We start from the raw sequence: 14,586 nt of genomic DNA on the forward strand, positions 1-14,586 counted from the left end.
ACAAGGCATCATGGATTGAAATAGCCCAAATTTAGTTACTTAGTGGTGAGCCCACCTGCAGAGACACTACAGGGGGCTACTTACCCAAGAAGCAGTCAAGTTCAAAGCAACGTCTTTTTAAAAAAATTTTATTTAGAAAATTAAATATAACAGGGTGACATTGATCAATAAGAGTACATGTTTCACGTAAACATTTCTATAGCATTTGAACTGTTGATTGTGTTGTGTGCCCATCACCCAAAGTCAAATAATTTTCCATCACCTTATATTTGTCCCTCTTTAACTCTTTCCCACACCCCCATCTCCATGCTTTCCTCCCCCTGGTAACCATTTCATTTTTATCTATGTCCACGAGTCTCAGTTTTATACCCCACTGATGTGTGAAATCATGCAGTTCTTAGCATTCTCTGATTTAATTATTTCACTCAGTATAATATTCTCAAGGTCCATCTATGTTGTTGTAAATGGCAATATGTCATCATTTTTTATGGCTGAGTTGTATTCCATTGTATATATATGTACCACATCTTTATCCAATCCTCTGTTGAGGGGCACTGGTTGTTTCTATATCTTGACCACTGTGAATAATGCTGTGATGACATGGGGGTAAATGTATCTTTATGTACCAATGTTTTAGAGTTTTGGGGGTACATATCCTGTAAAGCAGGGGTAGTCAACCTTTTTAAACCTATCGCTCACTTTTGTATCTCTGTTGGTAGTAAAACTTTCTAACCGCCCACCATTTCCACAGTAATGGTGATTTATAAAGTAAGGAAGTAACTTTACTTTATAAAATTTATAAAGCAGTGTTACAGCAAGTTAAAACATATAATAATAATTACTTACCAAGTACTTTATATCAGATTTTTGCTAAGTTTGGCAGAATAAATCTTTATAAAACAACTTACTGTAGTTAAATCTATCTTTTTATTTATACTTTGGTTGCTCTGCTACTGCCCACTATGAAAGCTGGAATGCCCACTAGTGGGTGTAGGGACCAGCTTGACTGCCACTGCTGTAGAGGGATTGCTGGGTCATATGTTAGTTCTATTCTTAATTTTTTGAGATACTACTATACTTTCTTTCATAATGACTGTACCAGTTTACATTATCACCACAGTAAATGAGAGTTTCTTTTTTTCTCCAGAGCTTCTCCAACACTTATTATTATCTGTCCTGTTGATAATAGACAACCTAACAGGTGTGAGGGGTATCTCATTGTAATTTGATTTGTATTTCTCGAATAGCTAGTAAAGATGAGCATCTTTTCATATATCTGTTGGCCATTTGAATGTCTTCTTGGGAGAATTATCTGTTCAGGTTCTTTCCCCATTTTTTTAATTGGATTGTTTGCTTGTTTGTTGTTGCACTTTTTGAGTTCTTTGTATATTTTGGATATTAACCCCTAATAGGAGCTATTGTTTGCAAATATTATCTCCCATTTAGTTGGCTGCCTATTTATTTTGTTGCCAATTTCTTTTGTTGTGCAGAACTCCCATTCATTTATTTTTGCTTTTACTTCCCTTGTCTTTGGGGTAAAATATATACATAAAATGTTCTCTATGGCAAGGTCCATAAGTTTAGTACCTATGTTTTATTCTATGTAATTTATTGTTCTAGATCTTATATTTAGCTCTTTGATCCATTTTGAATTAATTTTTGTGCAGGGGGAAAACTATAGTCAAGTTTCATTCTTTTGCATGTGGCTTTCCAAATTTCCCAGCAGCATTTACTGAAGAGGCTTTCTTTTCTCCATTGTGTGTTTTTGGCTTCTTTGTTGAAGATGATTTGTTCGTATATATGTGGTTTTATTTCTGGGCTCAATTCTATTCCATTAGTCTGTATGCCTGTTTTTTCTGCCAATACCATGCTGTTTTGATTATCCTGGCTGTGTAGTATAATTTGAAGTCAGGTAGTGTGATACCTCCAGCCTCATTCTTTTTTCTCAGGATTACTTTGGCTTCAGGCTTTATTATGATTCCAACAAACCTGGTGATTTTTTGTTCCATTTTTTTAAAATGATATTGGGATTTTAATGGAGATTGCATTAAATTTGTAATTGCTTTGGATAATATGGCCATTTTAATTATGTTGATTCTTCCAATCCATGAACATAAAATATTTTTCTGTTTTATTTGTCTTTTTCAATTTTTTTCAATAATGTTTGGTAGTTTTTCAGTTTATAGGGTTTTTACATCCTTTGGTAAGTTTATTCCTAGGTATTTTATTTTTTTAATAATTTTAAAAGTTTTATTTTTTTTTAGTTCATTTTCTTAAATTTTGTTGTTGGCATATAGAAAAATAATAGACTTTTGTATACTGATTTTATATCCTGAGACTTTACTGTACTGGTTTTTTGTTTCTAGTAGTTTTTTGGTGGAGTCTTTGGAGTTTTCTATTTATTAGACATGTCATCCCCCAAAAGTGATACTTTTACTTCTTGTTTCCTGATATGGATGTCTTTTATTTCTTTCTCTTGCTTGATTGCTCTGGCTAAAACTTTCAGAATTTTATTAAATAAGAATGGAGAGAGTGGGCAGCCATGTCTTGTTCCTGATTTTTGAGGACATGCCTTCATTTTTCACCATTTAATATGATATTAGCTGATGGTTTGTCATATATCACCTTTATTATGTTGTTACTTTCCTTTTATTCTGATTTTGAATGTTTTAAACATAAAGGGATGTTGCATCTATTGATAGAATCATATAATTTTTGTTGTTTATTTTGTTAATGTGATATATTATGTTGATTGATTTTCATATGTTGAACCATCCTTGTGCTCTTGGAATGAATCCCACTTGATTGTGATGTATTATATTTTAATGTGTTGTATTTGATTTGCTTGTATTTTGTTTAGGATTTTTGCATCTGTATTCATCACAGATATTGGTCTTTAGTTGTTGTTTTTCTTTCTTTGTTGTCCTTTCTAGGTTTTGGTATGAGGGTTATGTTAGCCTCATAAAATGTGTTGGGGAGTATTGCTTCTTTTTCTATTTTGGGGAGGACTTTGAGAAGGTTAGGTGCTAAATCTGTTTTGGATGTTTGGTAGAATTCACTAACCTATCCATCTGCTTCTGGATTTTTGTTTTTTGGGAAGTTTTTGATAGAAAGCAACATCTTTTTATCAACAACTCATACCTTCATTTATTTGCTATCAGTCACCCCTCTGCATAAACCACTGCCTATTTAGCCTCCTATCTTATGGTGATGAGAATGTCAAAATCATGTATTCTTCTCATTCACTGGACCTCAGTTCTGTTTGAGGCATTTTGTTGATTTTTAACCTGCTATTATTCTTAGTGGTTTTTACTTTATTTTATATAAAAGCACTAAGTCTTTACAAAAGCTCATTCAAAATCCCTTTTCCTATACAGTACATGGTATATACTTATAATTTGGCCTAATGCATAACTTCTTCTGTTATATTACAATAGATTTCCTTTTTGGGTACTAATGATGCACACCCAAAACTTCCCATACCTTAGTTCACAAAATTCACACATCTCAGCCTTCAGGTTTCAATAATTTCATTGTCTTGTTTGTTTTTCCATTTTCAGTTTTTAAGAATTCTTTGATAGAGAGAACAACAGGAGAATGGGACTTAAAAGAAGTTCTGTGTTCTCTCTGCCATCTGTTAACATTACACCATCTGCTTCAAATACTGTGCTTTTCAAATGAATCTGCTACTTTTTCTGCCACAGCCTGCATGAGGAAATGAAGACCTGAGTAGGGGCAACAGAGGGTTAAGGAAAACAAAGATATAGATAGAGTTTGGGCCAGGTGGAACATTGTGCTCTGATGGAGACAAAATAACCCTGGGCCTGGAAAACCCGTTTACAGTTATATGTTTAAACAACAGGGTATTGTGCTGGGGGGTGGAGGTGATAACTATATAATGCTATATCCTGCAAGCATATCAGGGCATCCTGAGCCTGTGGTGGCTCTGTGTGCTTGCTGCCCTGCTTTTGGCATCAATACCACGAACAGCCTTCAAGTTGTTTTCACTCAAGGCTGAGCAGGGCCCTTCCTCTGCTCTCAGCTGTATGTAGGCTGGATGCATTAAGACGCAGTGGCTCTCTACATTTTTCTCCCTTGCATCCTTTCTGATTATGTTGTCAGAACCTCCCTCCTGCCTCCTTCCCTCACTTTCCCCTTCCCTTCTTTCTTTTACTTAGTAGTTTAGCATCTTACACTGAGATATCATATGTATTCGTTCATAGGAAATGCTTGAAGAAACATTTAAAATTTGGGATACCTGATTGTTGTGCTGAGGGTTCATCACCTATAACTTGTGTGTGTGTGTGTGTGTGTGTGTGTGTGTGTTGCCACACATGCAGGCATGCTTGCTGGCATCAGCTAGAAGTGAGTAGGGAGGTAGGAGGAGTGTGGAGTTGGAGTGGTTGATAGAATGGGAGAAACAGAGTATCTCTGTTTTGTATTCTAAGTTATCTGTTTTGCCTAGTGGCATCACCATCAGTCTAATTTCCCCAAGTAGAAATTCTCATGTCATCCAAGGCTTCTGATTTTTTATTCCTTACATTTAGTTCATCCCCAAAGCCTGATGATTCTACCCCAGGATAGCTCTCAAGACTGACTTCTATATTTTACTTTACTGCTTCCCACTCCCTTAGTGTCGGCGCACCTAACTTTGACAAATATGAGACTTCGGACTGCACAGGCGCATTTGTTACTCTTCCTCCTTCACATGCTGCCTTGTCATCTTTCTGATTCCTCATTCTCATTAACCTCAAGACTACTGCTGTCCTCACTGTTGATAACTTCAACATCCACCTAGTTGATTGGGCTGGCACCAAGCCTCTGGTTATTTCCATAACTTCTTTAGCTCTTTTATTTTTTTGTTTGTTTTTTTCCCATATATCCACTCCCATGTCATCACTAACTCAACTGCCTCCATAAACATTTCACTCTCTTATCACTTTCTATCCTTTTAGTTTCTTTTTCCAATATTTCTATTTGAACAAATCACAATTTTTATGAGACCTTCAGTCCATTGACCTTTTCTTTACTAGCCTTAATTTCTTACTTTCCTTTTACTCACTGTATTAGTTTGCTCAGAGGTAACTTTCTACTTTCATGATTGGAGAGAGTAGCTGATTTATTTCTCTCAATAAGTGGGTCTTTACCTAATATCTTAGGTTAGCAGATTTCAAGGTCTAAATGAGCTTTATTGTTGCTGTTTATCCTTTTCAGTCCTAGCAGGAATGAAAGAAAGTAATTTTCAGAAAAAAAATAAGCTAAAAATTATATATAGTTCACTGCATCTTCAGGTAGGATTTGGACTATGATGACTAGAGAAAGAATAAATGTTTGTTCTAAAAATTTACAGGCATAAGAATAATAATAGCAGTATGGACCAATATTTTCTAGCCTAAATCTAAGAGGGTCATTCATACAGACTTTCCTTTCATGACACCAGTTGGAGTTCTGACTCTCAATGAGTAAGTCCAGACAAGGAGTTGTTGTAGATTTCCCTTGGTTTCTATACTAAAACAGAGGTTGCTTTGGTGTAGACATTTAATGCACCAAACCTTTTTCAACATACACCCAGAAGTCAATCAAATATTGACATTTTAACTATAGCAAGTGACTCCTAATTTCAGACATATTAAGTATTACGGATTTTTATATCCAAGATCTACAAGTTTTAAATGCATTGGTACATAATCTGGTGACTAAGGAAAAAAAGTTTCTCAGCATTGTATTTGATTGAGGAACCTCTTACTGAGAAAGGCTATTATTTTACTTGACTTTCTTGCATCATTTGGTGGATGTGACCTCTTCTTCCTTATGTAAACACTTGCTTTTCTAGGCTCCTATAATATCAGACTTACATAGTTTTCTTCCTATTTCAGTAGTCGTTTATGCTAGTCCTCTTTTCTAATTCTCTCTTCTTCACCAAATCATTAAATATTAAAGCATTGCTTAAATATGTCCTTGTTTTTCTTTTCAGACTATCTAATTGTCTTCCTAAATGATCACTTCTTTTTTATTGATTTTAATTTATTGTGTTTACATAGATTCTAGGGTCCCCCTGAATGCATCCCCCTCTCCCATATTCTCCTCCACATCCCCCTTGCCCCATTTCTCTCCAAAGCCTTCCCTCCTTCCCTCCAGGATTTGCTTTCCTGCTCTTTATATTATACACATAACACAGCATTATATACACTAAATTATCACTTCGATATTCATGGCTTTAAATATTATCTATAGGCTTATCATTAGATAATTTATATTGCTAATCTTTACCTCTCCCTTGGATTCTAGACTTTTATTTCCAGCTATCTTATTGACATCTATGCTTTGATGTTTTGTAGACAATCCAACATGTCCAGCCTGGAGCTTTTGATCTACCTCCCACCTCATTTGCTTCCCTCCAAGTGTTCTGAATCTCTGAGCAAGCACGATTCTGCACCCAGTTTCCAGGCCAAAATTCTGGGCATCATTCTTGATTTATCTTTTTCCTAAGATCTCAAATCCAGTTTGTAAATAAGTCTTATTGGTTCTAATTTTAAATATATGTAATGAATCTGAATACAAAGATGATAAAATATATAACAACTTCAGTGATCTATAATGCATGAATTAGATTATGGCATTATATTCTGAAAATCCTCCAGTGGCTTTTCCATTGCAACCTAAACAAAATTCAAACTTCTTACCCTCACTAGTATTTTTGGGCCTCCTGTGCACCTTTCTGAGCTCAACAATCTCCATTCTCTTTCTTATTGAATATAATCTGGCCACAATGCCCAGAAAATTGTCAAACTCATTTCATTTGTTTGGAAAGACCTCTGCGTGTTCTTTTCTTGGATGCCTCTATTTTATAACTTAGGTATTACTTCAAATGTTTTGTTCTTAGAGAGAATCCCTGACTACTCTAACGAAAGCAGCTGCTACCATTTTCTTGTGGTTGTAGGGCTTATTTCTCCATATTGTCTCAGATTGCTGTCAGCTCCTAGATATTGCTGTATATCTTCCATAGTACACAATATGAATGTTTGTTCTCTTCCAGACTAGTCACATCACATCGCTCTACTTTCTTCTTCTATTATCAACTGGAGAAAATGCTCTGGTTTTAAAAAGCTCATCAAATTAAATTAGGTCCACTCAGGATAAACTCATTTGTTATACAATCCTAAACATTATCACTTGTATGGTATCTCATCCTGTGCCCAGGTTTCACCTATACTTAAAGGGATTACATAGGGTGCTTATACCAGGGAAATAAAATTCGGGAGTCCATCTTAGGATCTGGCCTGCCATAGTCCTATATCTAGTAAATGAAATAAATTAATTTCCAACAAAGAATTTTGCAGACCTGGTTGGTTTCATTGAAAAATTCTACCTAATATTTGAGGAAAAATTAATACAATTTTACATAAGTTTTTCTAGAAATACAAGAAGAGAAATTATCAATTCATTTTATGAGTCCAGCATTACTATAATACAAAAACCAGGCAAAGATTAAAGAAAACTGCATGCCGAAATTGCACATAAATATATTCTAAAAAAAAAAGAACAAATATTATCAAATAAAATCCAGTAGTGTATTCCAATGATAATACATCATGATCAAGTGGGGTTTATCACAGGAATAAAAGGCTGACTTAACTTTTACAAAAGTAAAATATGTCAATAGGCTAAAGATCATGTTATTTCAATGCAAAAAATGTATTTGAAAAAATTCAGCCTCCAGTTACACTTACAAAAATAAAATAAAACTCCCAGTGTTCTAGGAATTAATGGAAACTTCAAGCTCTTCAAACTAACAAAGGCAATCTACAAAAGATACTACTTTCAACATCAGATTTAATGGTAGAAATATAGTCATTTCTATTCAACATTATAATATAGATCTTAGTGCACTAAAGCAGGAAAAAATAACAAAAGCATATATATTGGAAGGAAAAATAAAAATATATTTATTTGTGATGACAAGATTAACTCCTTAGAAAGTACCAAAGAATATACAAGATAAGTTACTAAACTAATAAATTTATCAAGGTCATATCAGACAAAGTTATAAAAAGTCTATTCTACCTCTTTGCCACTTTTACTCTGAGACCATTCTCAGCAGTCAGACTGTTTGACATTTCAGAAAATGTTGACATATTCTGAAGGAATGAAGTTATTTTGAAGGGTCCCAGAAGCTCCCTGTGGAGGGACTTCAGTCATGTCAATATAGAACTCCGTCTCCTTGGGAGAAAAAAAAAGAGGCTCCAGGTTGACAAATGATGGGGAAATAAAAAGGAACTGGTTACTGTTGGCACTATCTGCAGTCACATACAAGACATGCTCAAGGGTGTTACACTGGGCTTTTCTTACAATATAAGGTCTGTATATTCTCACTTGCTCACTAATGTCATTATTTAGGAGAATGGTTCTCTTGTTGAAATCAGAAATTTCCTATATATCCGCAAGGTTCAGATGAGGTCAGGCATTACTTCTTCAGTATCTCAAGCATAGAAGGTGAGTTGATTCTTGAAGGAAATGGCATTAAACTTGTATTAAATTCATCTGTTTTGATTCAGCAAGCCACAACAGTTAAAAACAAGAACATTGGAAAATTTTTGGCTGGTATCTATTTCTGAGAAAGGAACAATGTAGCAGACTCTTGAATAAGATATAAGTGGTCCAGCTACATAAACAGCAAGATGCCAGATGACTTCTCAGACTTATTTGTGATATTTTAAAGAGAGTAAAAGCCATATATTGAAAAAAATCAATTCTAGTTTTTTATATTAAGAATAAACATTTTGAAATTTAAACTTCAATATGTTATAATTTTCACTAGCACTGAAAACATAAAAAATAGAAAAAATTTTAGTAAAATGTGAAATATTTGTAATCTGAAAACTATAAAACACTGATTGCCATTATATATGTCTAAGGAGACATACAATTGAAAAGATAAATCATATTTATTAATTGGAAGACAATGTTCAAATGTCAATATTCTGCCAAAACTACCTTATGATTCAATTAAATTCTAATTAGAATCCCAGCCTGCTTATTCTGGATATAGTTTGACTAGCTGATTATAGTACTTATACGGGAAAGAAATAACTTAGAATAGTCAATTTTTTTTTCTGAACAACAGCAAAGCTGGAGGACTCATTATTTGATTTTAATTCTAATTATAAAGTGATAACAAGATCAAAGGTATTGTTTTAAGGATAGGCACGTAGATCAATGAACAGAATAGAGATAATAAAAATAGATCTGCACAGTTATGGTTGCTCTATTTTTTATATATAATTGCCAAGGTAATTAAATGGAGTAATACTAGTTTATAAACATATAATGCTCATCTTACTGGACATCCATATGCAAAGCAAAGAGCAATGACTAGTAACTCATTTCACATAGAAAAACTATCTCCAAATGGGTACTAGGTTTATTGTTAAGGGCTAATGTTGTAAAATTACCAGAAGAAAATGTAAAATAAAGCCTTTGTGGAATTGGGCAAAAAAGTTTTTTAAAGCAGAACTCAAACTACAAAAGAAAATATTAATAAATTTTCTAATCAAAATAAAAAATTCAGTTTTCCCTGTGGTATAAAATCTTATAAAAATGAAAAGAAATAGACATGGAGAAAATAATTGCAAAACATGCCTTATCAAAGATATGTTAATAAGTATAAAGCACCCTCACAGCTCAAACTAAAAAAAAGAAAAACTGAATTAAAATGAGTAAAACCTTTGAATAGACACTTGACCAAAGACTAGATTTAGATGGCAACCAAAAATGTTAAAAATTTTTCAACATTATTTTCACATATTCAAAATCATTTTGCATTAGGGAAATGCAAACTAGAACCACAATGAGAAACCATTCCACCTTTTAAAATAACTAAAAAATATTTTTATTAGTATGCAGAACAACTAAAACTATCATGCATTAATGTTGATTGTAAAATAGTCAATGACTTTGGAAAGCGGTTTGGCAATTTCTTTTAATCAGCTGATGACAGGGGGATCCCCTGCAGAGCTCTGGAGTAGTTGTACTGTGCAGTGCTCCTCTCCAGTACTATGTGCTGGCCCCTTTCTGGGTTTCTTCTTTCCGTGACGTGGCCTAGAACCTCTCTCAGCACAGTCAACTGGACAGTAAACCACAGGGCTCACCTCATTTGTTTCCTGTGTCTCAGGAATCACTACCCTTTGTTTCTTGATGTCCAGTGACCTGAAACCCATTTATAAAATATATTTTATCCAGTTTTCTGATTAAGGTAACAATATAAACCTGGTTCCAGATGCTGCATCTTGAGCAGAAATAGAATCATGCAGTATATGTTGTTGATACTGTTATGGTTCCTTCTTGTATTTATCATCAAATCAATTGTGTTTTTCCTACATCAGCTCTTTTCAAAAAATTTCTTGAGCAGGCCAGATGGAAGTCCATATAATCTTCCATTTTTACTGCCATTCACAATTCAACAGTTCCCTTCCTCTCTGTTGCCAAAGAGCAAACTGCTTCATTTAACTGTGGCTTTATCTTTATGTATATATTTTTGGTAGTTTGCCTGTTCTACTTTATTGAACCAAACCAAAGAGAATTTCAGTTGATTCGCACACTAAGCTAAGTACACAAATTCTTGCACTTCTTCTTTGTCAAGAGATACACACTTTGAACATCAATCTGAACCTCTCACTTTTACAAATGTATTTTGATAGCACTTTAGGTATGTTCTCCATTAGGGAAATGTCACTCTTAGTTTTTATTCCAAAACTCTTCCCCATCTACTCCTTTAACCTCAACTGCTTTGGACAACCTTACATGTAGTTTAGATACAGGATTATCCTATCTTCATTGAAAATAGCATTTGTATTAAAAATTCTCCTGTTACTTTTGTATGATTTCTGCAAGGAGATGGTAAGATGTTGATTTACGAAACCTGTTCATTCTGGAAGTCACCAATTATTTTTTTTAAAGTTGCAAACAAAATTTCTTAATATATAGACATTTATGCAATATTATTAAGTAAAATTTAAGGTCACCAGTGGTATTTATAGCAGATATAATTTTGGAAAATATAGTGGTTATATGCAAAAAAATGAGGAAGACCATGCATCAAACTGTTAACTATGCACATATTTGAATGTTGGACTTATTGGTCATTTCAGTTTTCTTCTTTGTGGTAACCTCTGTTTAGTAATCTATATAAATAAAAATGTAAATGTTTGTTCAAAATCTTAAATCTCTGAAAGTTCTTCACTGATTGCTTTGAAATTTTGACACAGCGTTGCATTCAAATATGTGCATGTTTTTATATACCTACTATTATATAGATGTCACACCTGTGACAGGTAAAAACGTGCTTTCTTATTATGTCAAAATGACGCATTTGTGAAAACACTGCTGTATTCAGAAATGCCTATGTATTACATATGGAATGCGAGTAGAAAAACGTTTGAATGATGCAAACTAGGAGAGCAAGTCAACGGACAACCTGGCGTATTCAAAGAAACTACGATAGGCAGACTGTACACTGTGCATCCCAATCAAGATGAATGCTTCTTTTTTCCAATGCTGTTGATAAATGTGCCTGGTCCGACTTCTTTCCAGCAATTGAGAATTGTCAATGGCACTACCCATGCCACTTTCTGCAGTGCATGTCAAGCTCTGAATTTATTGGAGAACGACTGACACTGGGATGTATGCATTAATGACGCGTGCAACACATCATATTCGAATCAAATTTGTGCATTGTTTGCAATCATATTGACCACCCGCTCTCCTTCATCTCCAACAGAGTTATGGGAGAAATGTAAATCGCACATGGCTGAAGATATTTTCCGTTGAATTCGCAAGGAAGTCAAATATGAACATGGATTTCACAGCAGAAATCTACAATAAAGTGTTGATAATGATTGAAGATTTGTGCTTAGAAATCGCAAACAAAGTTCTCAATCAATTGGGAATGCCATCACCAAATCCATCTGCCGCTGCTAAGTTCAATGTAGAATTGCATTGTGAACAAAATTACAACATGGGTGATCTTTTGTCGTATGTGCAATAAAATATTCCTAAGCTAACACTTGAGCAAAAAGGCATTTACGATCAAATAATTCAAATTGTCAATAACAGGGTTGGAGAAATCTTCTTCTTAGATGTGCCAGGAGGAACTGGCAAAATGTTCCTAATTAGATTGATTCTGGCAGCAATTTGATCCCAAAATGACATAGCCTTAGCTCTTGCATCACCCGGAATAGCTGCAACATTGCTATCAGGTGGAAGAACTGCTCATTCCACTTTGAAATTGCCATTGAACATGCAATTCATTGAAACTTCCATGTACAACATTTCCAAAGCATCTGGCATGGGAAAAGTATTGCAGAAGTGCAAACTTAATGTTTGGGATGAATGCACAATGGCGCACAAAAAATCGCTCGAGGTTCTTGATCCATCATTGCAAGATTTGTTTGGAAACATCAGACCATTTGGGAATGCATTAATATTGCTTGCAGGAGATTTCAGGTAAACATTACCTCAGTTGACATCAGCGGATGAAATAAATGCTTGCTTGAACTACTCTACTTTGTGGTGACATGTAAAGATGTTAAAATTAACTACAAATATGCATGTCCAGCTTCAAAACGATTGATCAGCTGAGATGTTCTCCCATCAATTGCTGGAAATTGGGAATGGAAAGGTGCTGGTTGATCTGACCTCAGGACGAATTTTATTGCCTCATAACTTCTGCAACTTAGTGATGTCAAAAGAAAAATTGGTTTAAAAAGTATTTCACAATATTCAAACCAATTATAAGAATCACAATTGGCTGAGTGAACAAGCTATTCTTGCGGCCAAGAACAAAGACATCTATGAACTTAACAATATTATTTAGTCTAACATTCAAAGTGAGGCAGTCACATACAAGTCCGTCCACACTGTTGTGGAAGCAGGTGAAGCGGTTAATTATCCAACAGAATTTTTGAATTCACTCGATCTGCCAGAGATGCCACCGCACGTACTGCAATTGAAAATCAGTGTGCCAATTATCATGTTGCAAAATATCAGCCAGCCAAAACTTTGCAACAGCATGCGGCTTGCAGTAAAAAAATTAATGAGCAACATTGTAGAAGTCTTGACAGGACCTTTCAAAGGTGAAGATGTCCTCATTCCTCGCATTCCTATGATTCCAACGGATATGCCATTTCAATTTATTTTGTTATTTTATTTTTTAATTAATTTTAATGGGGTGACATCAATAAATCAGGGTACATATGTTCAAAGAAAACATGTTCAGGTTATCTTGTCCTTCAATTATGTTGCATACCCATCACCCAAAGTCAGATTGTCCTCCATCACCTTCTATCTAGTTTTCTTTGTGCCCCTCCCCCTCCTCTTCCCCCTCTCCCTCCTTCCCTCCCCCCCATAACCACTACACTCTTGTCCATGTCTCTTAGTCTCGTTTTTATGTCCCACCAATGTATGGAATCATGCAGTTCTTGTTTTTTTCTGATTTACTTTACTCTGTATAATGTTATCAAGATCCCACCGTTTTGTTGTAAATGATCCAATGTCATCATTTCTTATGGCTGAGTAGTATTCCATAGTGTATATGTGCCACATCTTCTTTATCCAGTCATCTATTGAAGGGCTTTTTGGTTGTTTCCATGTCCTGGTCACTGTGAATAATGCTGCAATGAACATGGGGCTGCATGTGTCTTTACGTATCAATGTTTCTGAGTTTTGGGGGTATATACACAGTAGAAGGATTGCTGGGTCATAAGGTAGTTCTATTTTCAGTTTTTTGAGGAACCACCATACTTTCTTCCATAATGGTTGTGCTACTTTACAGTCCCACCAACAGTGAATGAGGGTTCCTTTTTCTCCACAGCCTCTCCAACATTTGCTATTACCCGTCTTGTTGATAATAGGTAATCTAACAGGTGTGAGGTGGTATCTCATTGTAGTTTTGATTTGCATTTCTCTAATAACTAATGAAGATGAGCATCTTTTCATATATCTGTTGGCCATTTGTATCTCTTCCTGGGAGAAGTGTCTGTTCATGTCCTCTTCCCATTTTTTTATTGGATTTTTTGTTTGTTTGTTGTTGAGTTTTATAAGTTCTTTGTATATTTTGGATATTAGGCCCTTATCTGAGCTGTTGTTTGAAAATATCCTTTCCCATTTAGTTGGCTGTCTGTTTATTTTGTTGTCAGTTTCTCTTGCTGTGCAAAAACTTCTTAGTCTGATGTAGTCCCATTCATTTATCTTTGCCTTCACTTCCCTTGCCTTTTTAGTCAAATTCATAAAATGCTCTTTAAAACCAAGGTCCATGAGTTTAGTACCTATGTTTTCTTCTATGTACTTTATTGTATCAGGTCTTATATTTAGGTCTTTGATTAATTTTGAATTAATTTTAGTAGAAGGGGACAAACTGTAGTCAAGTTTCATTCTTTTGCATGTGGCTTTCCAGTTTTCCCAGCACCATTTGTTGAAGAGGCTTTCTTTTCTCCACTGTGTATTGTTGGCCCCTTTATTGAAAATTATTTGACCATATATATGTGGTTTTATATCTGGACTTTCTATTCTGTTCCATTGGTCTGAGTGTCA

General features: G+C 34.7%; 1 pseudogene; it reads left to right on the plus strand.

Annotated features, from left to right (window-relative positions):
• Positions 1 to 8,615, plus strand: part of LOC136404287 (large ribosomal subunit protein uL6 pseudogene) — an 88,364-nt pseudogene extending 79,749 nt beyond the window's left edge.
• The last annotated feature ends 5,971 nt before the right edge of the window (positions 8,616 to 14,586 follow it).

This window comes from Saccopteryx leptura, chromosome 4, assembly GCF_036850995.1.
Source record: "Saccopteryx leptura isolate mSacLep1 chromosome 4, mSacLep1_pri_phased_curated, whole genome shotgun sequence".
In the NCBI taxonomy this organism is placed as follows: domain Eukaryota; kingdom Metazoa; phylum Chordata; class Mammalia; order Chiroptera; family Emballonuridae; genus Saccopteryx; species Saccopteryx leptura.